This window comes from Odocoileus virginianus, chromosome 22, assembly GCF_023699985.2.
Source record: "Odocoileus virginianus isolate 20LAN1187 ecotype Illinois chromosome 22, Ovbor_1.2, whole genome shotgun sequence".
Taxonomy (NCBI): domain Eukaryota; kingdom Metazoa; phylum Chordata; class Mammalia; order Artiodactyla; family Cervidae; genus Odocoileus; species Odocoileus virginianus.
The window spans coordinates 39,382,617-39,396,508 of NC_069695.1; the positions used below are offsets into that span (position 1 = coordinate 39,382,617).

Genomic DNA, 13,892 nt, shown 5'->3' on the forward strand with positions numbered 1-13,892 from the left:
CTTTTCTACTTGTCTTCATAATAAATTGTACATTCACTAAATACTGTCTCTTTACTATCCCTCTTGAGTGTGTCTGCTTTTTAATAATTATATGCTTATATTTTTCCCTCTGCCAAAGATACAGTTTTTTCTTTTTTTCCCATTTACTTTTATTAGTTGGAGATACAGTTTTATAACAGATCTGCTTATTAAAGTTCTAGTGAGTGAAGTGAAAGTTGCTCAGTTGTGTCTGGCTCTTTGCAACCCCCATGGACTTTCACCCACCAGACTCCTCTGTCCATGGAATTCTCCAGGCAAGAATACTGGGCTGGGTTGCCATTTGCTTCTCCAGGGGATCTTCCCAAACCAGGGATTGAACCTGGGTCTCCTGCATTGCAAGCAGACTCTTTACCATCTGAGACACCAGGGAAGTACAAAAAAATGACACAGGGCAAGCGGGTTATGGAAATGGGGTAGTAGTAGTAGTAATAGCAATAGTAGTAGTGGTTGTAGGTGCTAAGTCCTGTCTGACTCTCTGTGACCCCATGGACTGTAACCTTCCAGGATCCTCTGTCCATGGGATTCTCCAGGCAAGAATACTAGAGTGGATTGCCATTCCCTTCTCCAGAGATTAAAGTTCTAAATATCCTTCAAGTCCTAGTTAAATTATCTTCTCCTTGGAATCTGTCTTGATAATTTCAGCCCACAGTGATCTCATCTTCCTATGACCTGTATAGTACTTGTTGTCAAAACTATGAATTAATTAATTAATTATTTACTGCCTTATGACATAATCAGTACCTGACATTGCTATGGCTTGCCATTTCATTAACCTTTATATGTGTTCTAGTCTTGCATTCCATATTTTCCTGCAATATTCGACTTCCAAGGGAAAAAAAAACAAAGACTATCTTTTTCATTTAAGATCATAATTCTCCACTAAACAGATTGCAAAGTCATATACATAATTTGCTTTTTCAATAAATAGAGTGATAGAATTGCTAACTAAAGAGGTGACAAAATACTACTTCAAAATTCTAGTAGTACTAGAACAGAAGTTCTAGTACAAATAAGTACAAATTTCATACACACACACACATACACACACACACACACACATATGCAAAGTTGTTTTTTTTTTTTTTTTTTTTTTTAATGTCAGCCTGCACAAATAAAATTTGGATAGGAAGAATCAATATAGTGAAAATGAGTATACTACCCAAAGCAATCTATAGATTCAATGCAATTCCTATCAAGTTACCAATGGTATTTTTCAGAGAACTAGAACAAATAATTTCTAAATTTGTATGGAAGTACAAAAACCCTCAAATAGCCAAAGCAATCTTGAGAAAGAAGAATGGGACTGGAGGAATCAACCTGCCCGACTTAAGTCTCTATTACAAAGCCACGGTCATCAAGACGGTGTGGTACTGGCACAAAGACAGAAATATAGACCAATGTAACAAAATAGAAAGCCCAGAGATAAATCCACGCACTTATGGACACCTTGTCTTTGACAAAGGAGGCAAAAATTTGAAAATGAAATAATTATCTTTTATCTTCTAAGATGGTTTGAACAAGTAATGCCCACTTCTAGAAAGGCTCTATCCTTGTAATAAAGGGTTCATTTCAACATTCACTCATGTTTGGTTATTTCTACAACTCAGATTCATTCTAATCATATATAATAGGCCAGGTTTGGGGGACAGATTAAAAAAAAAAAACACACACTAGGGTTTCCTTTACTGCGATTTTTCCTCTGGCTCTGTTTGCAAGAATCACAGTTGAGTCCTAGAAATGCTTACCATAGAACAGTGAATAAAACAACAACAACAAGAAGAAAAAATGAAATTGCATTTGTTTTTCATACATGAAGAAGAGATAAATTGAACTTCATTAATTTATTAAGTATTTATTGAGTACTTACCATTTTGTAGGCTTCCCTGGCAGCTAAGATGCTAAAAGAGTCAGTCTGCAATGCAGGAGACCCAGGTTTGATCCCTGGGTCCAGAAGATCCCCTGGAGAAAGGAATGGCTACCCACTCCCATATTCTTGCCTGGAGAACTGCACGGACAGAGGAGATTAGCAGGTTATAGTCCATGGAGTCACAAAAGAGTCAGACACAACTGAGCACCTAGTACTACCATTTTCTAATTTGAAAATTAAACAAGTAACATTCTAGGTTTATAGTTAGCTTTAAATCAGTCACTTTCCCAAGATTATACAAAGAAGCAATACCAAGAAAAAGCCCAAATTTAAGATTCTTATTGTCTTTATGCACACTGCCTCCAGAGAGTCTCCTTGGCCCCTCACACATTTTCCCATATTTTCTGATGACCTTATACATGAATGTTCATGATGGCTGGTGGGAAAGTTGAGTTGTCTGTGATCATGAACTTAAGCAAGGGTAGCTCCTCCACCTGCCTTTTTTCCCTCCTGTATGTATGCATTGGATAGAAATGCATGCCTGACTTCTTAGCCAAGGGTCTCCAGTCAGTGCTCATCCTACTAACTCAGACAACCCCTTGACCTGCCCATTAGTTTAGCCCACTCTCCACCGAAAGTTTCTTCTAGGTAGTGCTTGAATCCAGTGACCCAGTCTGGGAGGGCTCTGGAGTTTATTTCCAGTCTGTTTCCAGTGTTAATTTTATGTAATTGATCTTAGAAAATGCAATTAGGCAACATAAATTATTCTTTTTCAATTAAATATTTAACCACAACAGAAACAATGAATATCCTAAATGCATTAATTTAAAATCTTTTTCTAAGAAATGTGAGATTATTTTTTCCCAGAAGTGAAAAATTATCTGTAAAGAATGCAATAAAAGTAAGAAATATTTTAAGTTAATTTGTGAACAAAATAATAGAAATGACTGTATTACTGTGTTACAAATCAATTATATTAATAATGAAACCTTATACAAGTTTGCTTTTATTTAATTAGTTGCATCAGTATGTGCTGTAATTGTTAATGCATCACACTATAAAAGATGAAATAAGGTTAAATGGCAGTTCCCAAAACATGTATATTTTACAATGTGAGGAAAAATCACAGCAAAATATCATAAATAATGTAAAAGATTTTCTAAATTGTTATGTTGGTTAGAAATCATTTGTGGGTGAGGAGAGTGAAAATAATAATAATAATAATAGTTTCCAGAAATATTTTCTCCTCCTCCTCCTAGTTAATGTTTAGATCATAAATGATCAGAACTGAAAGTTCTCATGCAATAACTAATTTACCTTCTCCATTTTTAAAAATAGAAAATGAGGATTCAAGGAGTGAAGAGATTTGCTCATGGCCAGCCCAGTACTTAGTTTATTAGGGAATAGAATTAGAACCCTGATTTTATGAACTCTCAGGCAACAGAGGTCTCTTCAACTTCATAATGCTTTCTTCCATTCTCCAATAATGATTATGAAACATACATTTCTCTTTGATTCTCAGAAATTTCCCCCTATGGCTAACACAATTTACTTGAAATGTGAGAACATAGCACAAAATAAAAGTTGCATTGAGTCACAGGGAAATAAAAATCTTACCCTATTTTCTGCTACTAAGTACAGCTGATACTTCGGATGCTGAAGGGCGATAATTTAAACAAAATTGACACTGTGCTGGTTTTATGGATTTCTAATGCATTTCATCTGGGGTACATTGGACATATTGTTGTCTTGGCTTATGCTGCATCTAATACTGAGGTTTGGAAGTTTACACAAATTGAGAATTGCTGGCTTCCTTCTTCAAAAGGCAGACAGCACAAAACCAGTTTTTTTCCCTCCCATATTCAGTTAGCTTGTTTACTAAAAACTTCATATTTAAGGAAACAGCAATAATTGATTAAAATTGATTTAATAGTCTTTTACTCTTTATAGATAGTTTATTGGCTGATTTATTTTCTTAATTTTTTTGGCATTTTGATTAAATCATTTTCTCTATATTTGTAAACTTTATCAAATGGGCCTGTCTTCTACTGGAACTTAAGACCACACTCTGTGGAAAGTTACACACACATACGCACATACACACACAAACTCACAATCAAAGAACAACAAAACAAAAACCTGTCATTCACTAAAACAAAGATCAAAAGAATAAAAACTCCATAAACACAATATAAATAAAATTAAAGGGCAAGCTGGATTTTCTTCAAGTTTTCTTGGATCATCTGAATATCTTACCCACTGTATATTGTGCTCATATTTTCTTTCAAGTAGAAAAAAAAAAAAAGACCCTATTATTCCTTTGTCAGTTAGGTATAGAGAAAGTAAGTATATGTGTACCCCTCCATTTCTGTCCTCACCTCTGCTTTCTGTTCTTCTCTGTTATTGTTTTTAATCTTCTAGAAAACTATATTTTCTCCAGAAAAGGAAGGGTAAAAATGTGTCTGTCTTTGAGATTTTATGAATGATGAAGATGACAATGTTCTTAGGATCCCAAAATGTGTGATCTGGGTACTGATTTGTTTTTCATAATTTGTCAGTCTATTTACATGAAAATTCCCTCAAACATATAAACACTGAGAGCTAGGGTTATAGTGGCTTGCATATATTGGAAGAAATTAAAAATACTCTCCTGTCTCCTGTATAGGTAAGTGTTTCAGCAGGCATTCTCTGGGTGGAGCAGACATGTTTAGGCTCTGCCTCTCTCATGGCAGGAGAATCCCAAAATGCACGTAAAAGGACTTCAGGTCCAGCATCAGGTAGGAAGGCTTCTGCTTGCAATGAGCGTACACAGTGCACTCTTGCAAGGTCTCCATTTTATGAAAAAGTCAGATCTTGGTTTTGGCCTATAATTAATTCCACATCTTTTGTGACTTTTGATACATAGAAACTAATATAAATTTTAACACGTACTGTCATGATTCATTTAATTATTTATAAAATAGTGGCCTGCCATAATTTTTTTTTCTTTTTTACCTTGTAAAGGAAAATGGGGTGGAATATTTTACTGAGATTGGCTCAGGAAAATCTGAGTAACTAATTTTATTACCAAAAAAAAAAAAAGGATATTCACCTAGTTATACCAAAGACCTGAGGCAGCTAACAAAAATTGAGAAGTTTAAACAAATAAAAATAAATAAGACAGTTGAAATAAGTGGGAAATACATATGCACAGTGCCCTACTAATATTTGTGTAGAAGATTGTCAGGTGTGATTGTAAGCATCCTTGCAGTTCAAGCAAAGAGACTATAGGCACAGTGTACATAATGCACATTCAGGTATTTGTTGACTTGATGGAGCGGCTGTTTTGCGAATTATTAGCAGTTTTTAACAAAAGTTAATAATTACATCAAATACTTTTACATAGTGTTTGAACATCTCAAATATGGTGCATTCCATGATTTGTCTTCAGTAAGTGTTGAATGCAATATTGAATGTAAGAAACCAGCACTGTCTTTACAAAAGTTATTTTTCACATTAAAATATGAGACCTATAGCCTAAAATTAACGGCTTCTCAAAACCAAGGATTTATCTAAGTTCCTAAAAGTCCACCTTTAAAAATAATTTTAAAGTAAAAATAAAATGTATAAAGCTAAATACAAAATACAAACCAATTGTAAGTTGCAAGTAGATTTTCTGTTTGCCTTTTCATACTGTTCACAGGGTTCTCGAGGGAAGAATACTGAAGTAGTTTGACATTCCCTTCTCCAGTGGATCATGTTTGTCAGAACTATCCAGTGTGACCTGTCCATCTTGGGTGGCACTGCAAGGAATGGCTCATAGTTGCTTTGAGTTAGACAAGGCTGTGATCCATGTGATAAGTTTGGTTAGTTTTCTATAATTGTGGTTTTCATTCTGTCTGCCTTCTGATGGATAAGGATAAGAAATTTGGGGAAACTTTTTAATGGAAGGGACTGGCTGTGGGGGAGTTTGGTCATGCTCCGATGGGCAGGGCCATGCTCAGTAAATCTTTAATACAATTTCCTGTTGATGGGTGGGGGCTGTGTTCCCTTCCTGTAGTTTGGCCAAACTATGGTAGGGGTAATGGTGGTAAAGGCAAACTCCTTCAAAAAGAGTTACACCAGCATTCCATGTCATAATTGGGAAAGGAGTACATCAAGGCTGTATATTGTCACCCTGCTTATTTAACGTAAATGCAGAGTGCCTCATGCAAAATGCTGGGCTGGATGAAGAACAAGCTGGAATCAAAATTGCCAGGGGAAATATCAACAAACTCAGATATGCAGATGACACCACCCTTATGGCAGAAAGTGAAGAGGAACCAAAGAACTGCTGATGAAAGTGAGAGAGGAGAGTGAAAAACCTGGCTTAAAACTCAACATTCAAAAAACTAAGATTATGGCTTCTGCTCCTATCACTTCATGACAAATAGATGGGGAAACAATGGAAAGAGTGACAAACTTTATTTTGGGGGCTCCAAAATCACTGCAGATGGTGACTGCAGCCATGAAATTAAAAGATGCTTGCTCTTAGAAGGAAAGCTATGACAAACTTAAACAGCATATTAAAAAGCAGAGACAAGAATCAAATGGAACCAAGATGGCAGATAAGACTAGACCTTGATCCTCAACCAGCAAGCAAAATGATACACCCAGAGGTGCCATGACCATTCCAAGGCACTGTCAAAAGACCAAGGAGAGGGCAGTAGCCCAAATCCTGGAAATCACCCCTTCCCCAAAATAATTGGAATAATTCTCCCACTCATTAGCATATGAAATTACCCAGCCTATAAAAACTAGCTGTGCCACATTTCGCAGCCACACTTGCCCTCTGAAATGGCCCAAACTCTGTCTGTGGAGTGTGCTTCCCTCTGAATCTGAATAAATCCATTTCTTACCTATCACTTTATCTCTCACTGAATTCTTTCTGCAATGAGACAGACATCAAAAACCTGTGCTTTAACAGGTACTGTGAAACCGGGTACTGTGGGTTTTGGCTGGATTTGAGTACAAGTCATGTGTGCTTGATTTCCAGACAGGGTTTTGGCTGGGTTCAAGTTCCAGCACATGGTTTCAAGTCCCAATCTGAAGCAAACAGTTTCAAAACCGGTCAACCCTAAAGGAAATCAATCCTCAACATTCAACAGGAGGACTGATGCTAAAGCTGAAGCTCCAATTCTTTGACCACCTGATGCAAAGAACTGACTCATCAGAAAAGGCCTTGATGCTGGGAAGGATTGAAGGCAGGAAGAGAAGGGGATGACAGAGGATGAGATGGTTGGATGGTATCACTGACTCTATGGACATGAGTTTGAGCAATCTCTGGGAGTTGGTGATGAACAAGGAGGCCTGGCATGCTGCAGTCTGCTGGGTCACAAAGAGTCGGACATGACTGAGCAACTGAACTGAGATTTTCTTTTGCTGATTGTCTCCTCATTCTCAAATGGATTGTATATTTTGACTGAATCAAAATATTCAGTAATATCAAGATATTACAAAGACCTGATATTTCTCTGTGGTTAGGCAAAGCTTATTTGAAGTTGATAAACTAATTTTTATATGTATTGGCATGCTGTCTTCCTTTCATGAAATATTGCAATTTTTTATCTGGGTGACCTAAACTATCAGATAAAAGTGGAAAAGAAGGAAACAAGAGAGGACTTGAGGAAACCGAAAAGCTAACTGTCAGTGATGACATCTCAAAAGTATTCTCTATTTTCTGATCTCATTTGCTCTTAAAAAATTAAAGTGGCTGGAACAATACCATGTGCCTGAGAACTCAGAGGCTGATAAGCTCCCATAAACTTGTGTTTTAGTTTCAACCTGTCCATTAACCAACCTGACACATAGGTAATCAACAATTATCAGTCTTTCTCTTTGAGAAATACTCTCATTATCTCAGAATTTTTATTTCCATGTTTGTAGATGTGGGATTTATTGAAGAAGCTAAATTTTCTTCCAAGTATAATATCCACATCATCCAGTAGAAGAATTCAGTTGTAGAAGTGAAATCACCAATATATGTGATCACAGACTGTTTGGAGAGGTCTGTATTCTAGAAACTGGGAACCTGTTTTTAAAGACTTTGTGATATTTAAGAACACCCCACTTGTGAGTTAGTTTATTTTTCCTAACTCTAGTTCAATTGACTCCAAAAACATTGAATGGTGACACATTTTAAAGGGCATCTCAGAATTACTTTATCAAAAATTGGTAAACTAATTATATACAGATCCCTTTTAGTTTTTCTATTTAATTAGTGCTTGTTGAGAAAGAACTATGCTCAAAGCACTCTGCTTAGTGCTAGGAACAGGGGAGTGAAGAAAATGAAGCTGTAGGGCACATGGCCACATAGGCTTTTAACAAATAATTAGTTTATTGATTATTTAATTACAGTTGGGATAATAAAGAGAAAATGCAGGGTGTTATGAAAATGTATAATAGAGTACTATGATAAAGTCTCGGGGTCAAGGAGAGATTTTTAAGACATAATATTAAAGAAGAATAGTAGAGCTCAAAGCTTCATCAAGGGAGGTCCTGGCAAGAGTGTCCTTTTCTTCTACCATTGTGACAGGCACTTTGCTACTTTGTTGTAGTTGGCAGGGTGGGGGTTGGGGGAAGTGGGACAAGAGTGCATGCCAACCTACTTTCCCAGGTTTTCTTCCAGATTCTTCCCTTCCAGCCTAGCAAGGAGAGAAAAAAAAAATCATATTTCTATATATTTCATAAATTTCCAGAATTTCAGTTCCCCCCAAATAGAATGGGATTCAGCACATCAGGTACTACCCCAAAGTATTTGTTTCAGAGCCTTTGCCTAAAGGGTGCTCATTCAATGATTATTGACTGAATGAGTTTTCCTACAAAATTTTGGATAATCCTGTCTACAAAATCATACAAGACAGGGCTATCAGATCCAAAGAAATTAAAGGATAGGACGTTTTATTGATGCTGTTTAAACATTAGTATTGAAGAATGTGGAATGTGGCAAATCCTCTTTGGAAGACGATTATGATCTCATCCATCTAGTTTTCCTAATTTATACATCTATCCATAACTTGTTTGGTACATATTAGCTCATGTGCATTTGGTCTCTCTAACTAGATTAACTAAATATATTTTAAATGCAGGGATCATATCTACCATTATTGTATCTAAAGTAGGACCAACTATCTATTGATATACAGGCTTGGGAAGACTGAGAAAGTGACTTGAATGGTCCTTAAGAGTTTAGACTTCTTTTTCCCTAGTTTTGCACTACTTTCTTTTTCTTAATCACATGAGATCAGAAATGAATTATCAGTAGGTTGCTATGTCTTTGTAAAAATCCTGAAAATGATGGAGCTGTGTGTGTCCAAGATGTTCATTTGCTAGTTTAAAATCCTGAAGCTCTCAGTCGCAAGTGGCATCAATATGTATGAGTGGCCCAACTGTTGCTCCTACCTCCTACGTCCCTTCCTTCCTGGTGGGTGTCACCTTTTGAGAGTGCTACATCTGCCTTTGGAACCCTTCTGGAGTAGATGGGATGGGGGAAAATAAAGATGTGTGCTGTTGTTTTGCATTGTCAGATAGCAGGATTTGTGTGTGTGTGTATGTGAATCTTAGGAACATACCAGTTTTCCTTTTTCTGGCTGCCTCTTTCTCTCTCTGTTCTTTCACCTCTTTCCCCCACCCCCATGTAAGTACACACTGCCTTTCTTTTTTAAAAAGCAAACAAATATGAGAATGGGAGGCAAGAATTTACTGTGGCAGATTTTTGAAAGAATACATTTCTCCACTTTCTTACTTGCTACACTCCAAAGACAGCCCACATACACAGATGTGACAACTTTTTTGTAAAGCTAATTTGAGCGAATGCCTGTCTGGCAACTTACTCTGGGAATAGTTACATTTGCCCAAGCTGAAATTCTGCCTTTGTAGAGGTGACACTGATGGTGTGTTATTACTGGATACCCAGAAAAAAGAGACAGTAGGAGAAGAAAAAAATTAAAAAAATAAAATAAAAGACATGAAAGTTAAGTATACGTGATTTTGTTTTTGAGGATCTCTGTTAATGGGACTAGAATAGAGGTGCTTGCCCAAATATGACTCTGCTCTTGTAAAAATAGCTGTCTGGGAGGCACCTGGCATCGACTGGATTAATTTGTGAGCTTCTTTGTTTCCCTTGATAAAGGCCTTCCACAAATACAGAAAAAAAAGAGGTAGATATAAGGGCCTCCACTAAAGATACGAGTGAAGGGGAAAGAAAAGAGGTGCCTCTCATTGCCAAATTTATTTTTAACACTTTTCTTTTCCACTTTGTGTATAATTATTTCTATCTAATTTGTCATATTGGTCATTCAAAATAGAGGGTGTGCAAACAAACTCATAATACATTGGGTGAAAGATAAGGCTATTGCCAAACTATTTGACAAGGGAAGGCGGGGCATTTGCAGAGGGAGAAGAAAGAACCCTTTCTCTGTCCTGATTGTACATTCTAATTAGACACGATTCACCGGACAACTGCATTCCTTTCTTCCTTTCCATCCCTTCTCTGCATTTTCTCCTCCTTTCTTTCCTTTATCTCCTTGTGCTTGTTCTTTAATCAATGCAGCTTATATTTATATTTCTACTTATTTAATGCATTGGGGGATGTGGGGAATGCATAATGCATTTGTGGAGAACATAAAGAATATTATATGCTGCTCTTGCCCTCAGGAGTTTGCTGCTATTTGGGAAGACATGATATATATGCATGAAATGTTGAATAAAGATTCAAGATTTGAATGGCAATATAAGAATATAAATCAGATGAGCAATAAGTACTATCAGCTTTTAGTTAAGAGATCAGTGGAGACTGGATGGTCAGAATAAGCTTTGTTAACTTCATCCCCTTTTCTGGAACACTCACTGCTAATATATACATTTCAAGGTTTTTATCGGTTTAACTTATAATTCTTTGCCAGTTTATCTTTCCAAATGTTTCCCAAATATTCCTCAGCCTTCAAAGTTTTGATTAAACTTTATCTTTTTCTGTGAAGAATCCTGTAGTCTTAGCAGCCCCCCGCCGGCATATTCTTCTTCCCTGAATTACTCTACATCAGAACTTCTCTACCGCATACTAAACAATGGACAGCAAATCATCTACCCTGTACTTTGTTTTTTTATTATATATTTAGGCCAAACTTTTCCCTCAAAATTTTTATTGTTTTGAGAGTAGGGCCCCATTTTGTACTTCCTATACAGCTCAAAATAGCACAAAATATACCATCTGGTCTACTCTGTTTTTCCAATATGCATTTACTCGGTTGATTTTTACCCTAGAGAACTTGAACAAACTCCCCTCTTTCAGGTCATCCCATATCTTTTTCAGATCTAATATACAATGTGGTTTTGTTTCTATTCCTTGAAGTCAAATCACTCTTACAGATATTTAAGGAACACTTTTTATTTGTAATGATCATATGAGGCATAAAAGCAGTTTGGGGAGATGAGTGAAGTTCTCATGAAGTTTAATGATCCCAAAAGTTTACCACTGCTGACCGCAGCAGGATTGCCATGCAGGATACATTTTCAGGAGGGTTAACTTCTTTTACAACTTTTAAGACCACCTCAGCTCTCTGAATCAGATGGAGCCTTTAATATTTATTTTTTCACTATTTTATTTAAAGCCACTTTAAGAGCTATTCAATAGAGGTCATGACAAAATGATCTCAATGCTCCTCCAGACTCTTGTCATTCTAGAATTCCAAATATCAACACACACATATACTCACATATACACAAACACACTGGATTCAATGGAAGGTGACTAAGTTCAACATTTCCTTACAGGCACCCTATCTCTCAGATCAGCACCCCAATTTTATCCTTCTCTGTGCCTCAGAGGCTCAAGCTCTGTTTGGCAAAAGAACCGGAACAATTGTGATTCCTGGGAGAGTATCTAAAACGACAGTTGCTGAAAGGTTACAGCAAAATCTATTAGAAAAGAAAAGTTGAGGGAAATCAGGTGAGCTCATAGAAGAAAATAAGGAAAGATTGGCTCCCTTTTGGGATTAGGTCTAATTAAGGTGAGCAAGCAGCTGGGCCTGTTTGGAATAACAATTGTGCTAGCTTGTCACTTTTTTCTGCTTAGTTGAAATTTATATAGTTTGGGAATGGTGGATATAAGAAAATTAGAGCTCATTTAGAATCTGTTGAAAGGACAGTGTGCCTTCATTATTAGTTTTGCATCTGAATTTTCCTGGGGCAGTCCTCTCTCTCTTATAGGTAATGGATTTTTCCCCAGATGTAATTGGATGAGTTTAATTTTTTCTTTCATTACCTGTCGAGGAGGCCTATGCCCCTACTTCCCTTTGTGTTTTATTAGGACTGTAACCCCTATTTAAATAAAGGCTTTGATTGTGCTTATATACGTTCAATCAGCACTTTCTGATTGAATAGTTCTGGTCACACAATGCTCTTGCCTAGCATTTTTTACTAATTACATTTTTGCCCTGGCTGGGTATGGAAAAACCTCTGATGATGTTTGTTTGCTGCTTTTGATTATGCTGGTGATTTGGTCTGTCCAGGGTGCCACAGGACTAAGAAAACAGATCTTCAGACTATAGCCCTACTGGTCTTGAACAGTGACTTGACCTGATCTTGTCTTTTGTTGAAGGGATAGAAAGCTAAGTCATGTGCTGATAAATGCTTAACAAGCAGTTCTAAATAAATAAAGGAAACAAATCTCTATCATAGCTTTCGCTGATTTCCATGGTATAAATATTCCCACTATGGCTGATTTTAACATGACATAATCAAATGTGGAGCTGAGAAGAGAAGCACGCAATCTGATATCCAGAGCTGGTATGTACAGCTCCAGCACATGATGAAAAGTCTCAGTTACATACCTGTCACTGAGGCCACGTACCTTATCATCTCCATATCACAATTAAGATGGATACTGGTTGTTAAGCCGATTTAATTAGAGTATAATTTCAATGATTTATATGTTTTGTCACTAAAGGCATTTTAAGGTGATTCTTCTCCCTGTGCTGAAAAGTCAGAAATATAATGGTTAAACTGTATCATCTTAAATCAAATGTACATGTTTCCTGAGAAATTTTTAAATATTTATATGTTTCATTCTTTTCTAATATATTAACAAGCATCTTAGTAGATGTATTGTACTAGGAGTTTGAAGACCTTAAATTTAGCTCAAGCCATAATTAAAATTATTAAAATCATCTGTATCCTTGAGGAGGGAACTCATTTAATATCAGGGCATCACCAATTTGCTCATCATTTTAGGAACGAGAACAATAGTTCAATTATAACCTCTCATGGAAAGCTGCTCATTTTCACCTGGATAGTATTATAAATTCTTTTGAATGGATGCATGATATTTTATCTTTATCTGTCCTAAAGCAAACTTTAATCAGGACCCAAGTGATAACATGTTTACATGTATTATATCTATAAAATAAATTATGTTGCTAGATTTTACTGGAAGGCAGAAATCAAGCTTTGTTCATCTTATATATCTCTCAAAATTTAGCCCAGGAAACTGAACAGAGTGAGTACTCAGTTAGCATGAGTGGAATGACTTGGTGACTGAGTCCTTTCCTGTTAGACAAAGATTGGTGTGGAAACAGGAAATAATTCAAACTAAAATCTTAAAAAAATTAAAAGCACGTCACCAATGATAAACATTAGACTCCTGACAGTACATATTTTCTAATGCTAGCTAAGGACTAGAATGGAATATATATATATATATATATAAGTTTTTAATAGGTTTAAAAAAAGGATTAAACTTTATGTTATCTCTATATACCTTACAAATACATTTTCTTTTACAATCTCTGGAATAGCTAAAATCACATAAATTAAGTTTAATTAATATTCATCTTTAATTATGCTATAAATGCAATGATGTTTCTTCAAAGTGGGAAGGACATCCCAATGGACTGAGATGTTTCTTTTTTGCTTCCAGGTAAGCCCCTAACCCCGTTGCATCAGGGCCTCCAGGCTTTGTGGAATAGACAGA

General features: G+C 36.2%; 1 long non-coding RNA gene and 1 other non-coding gene across 2 annotated transcripts in view; both read right to left on the reverse strand.

The window, feature by feature from the left end:
* Positions 1-337: 337 nt before the first annotated feature.
* TRNAC-GCA (transfer RNA cysteine (anticodon GCA)) lies at positions 338-409 on the reverse strand. The gene has a single exon. It is a non-coding gene; the product is annotated as a tRNA-Cys (tRNA).
* Positions 410-1,910: 1,501 nt separating this feature from the next.
* Positions 1,911-13,892, reverse strand: part of LOC139030399 (uncharacterized) — a 113,360-nt gene continuing 101,378 nt past the window's right edge. The window contains exons 4-5 of the long non-coding RNA XR_011482770.1: positions 12,774-12,897; positions 1,911-2,044 (exon numbers count right to left, since the gene is read on the reverse strand). This is a non-coding gene — a long non-coding RNA (uncharacterized lncRNA). The remainder of the gene's footprint in view (positions 2,045-12,773; positions 12,898-13,892) is intronic.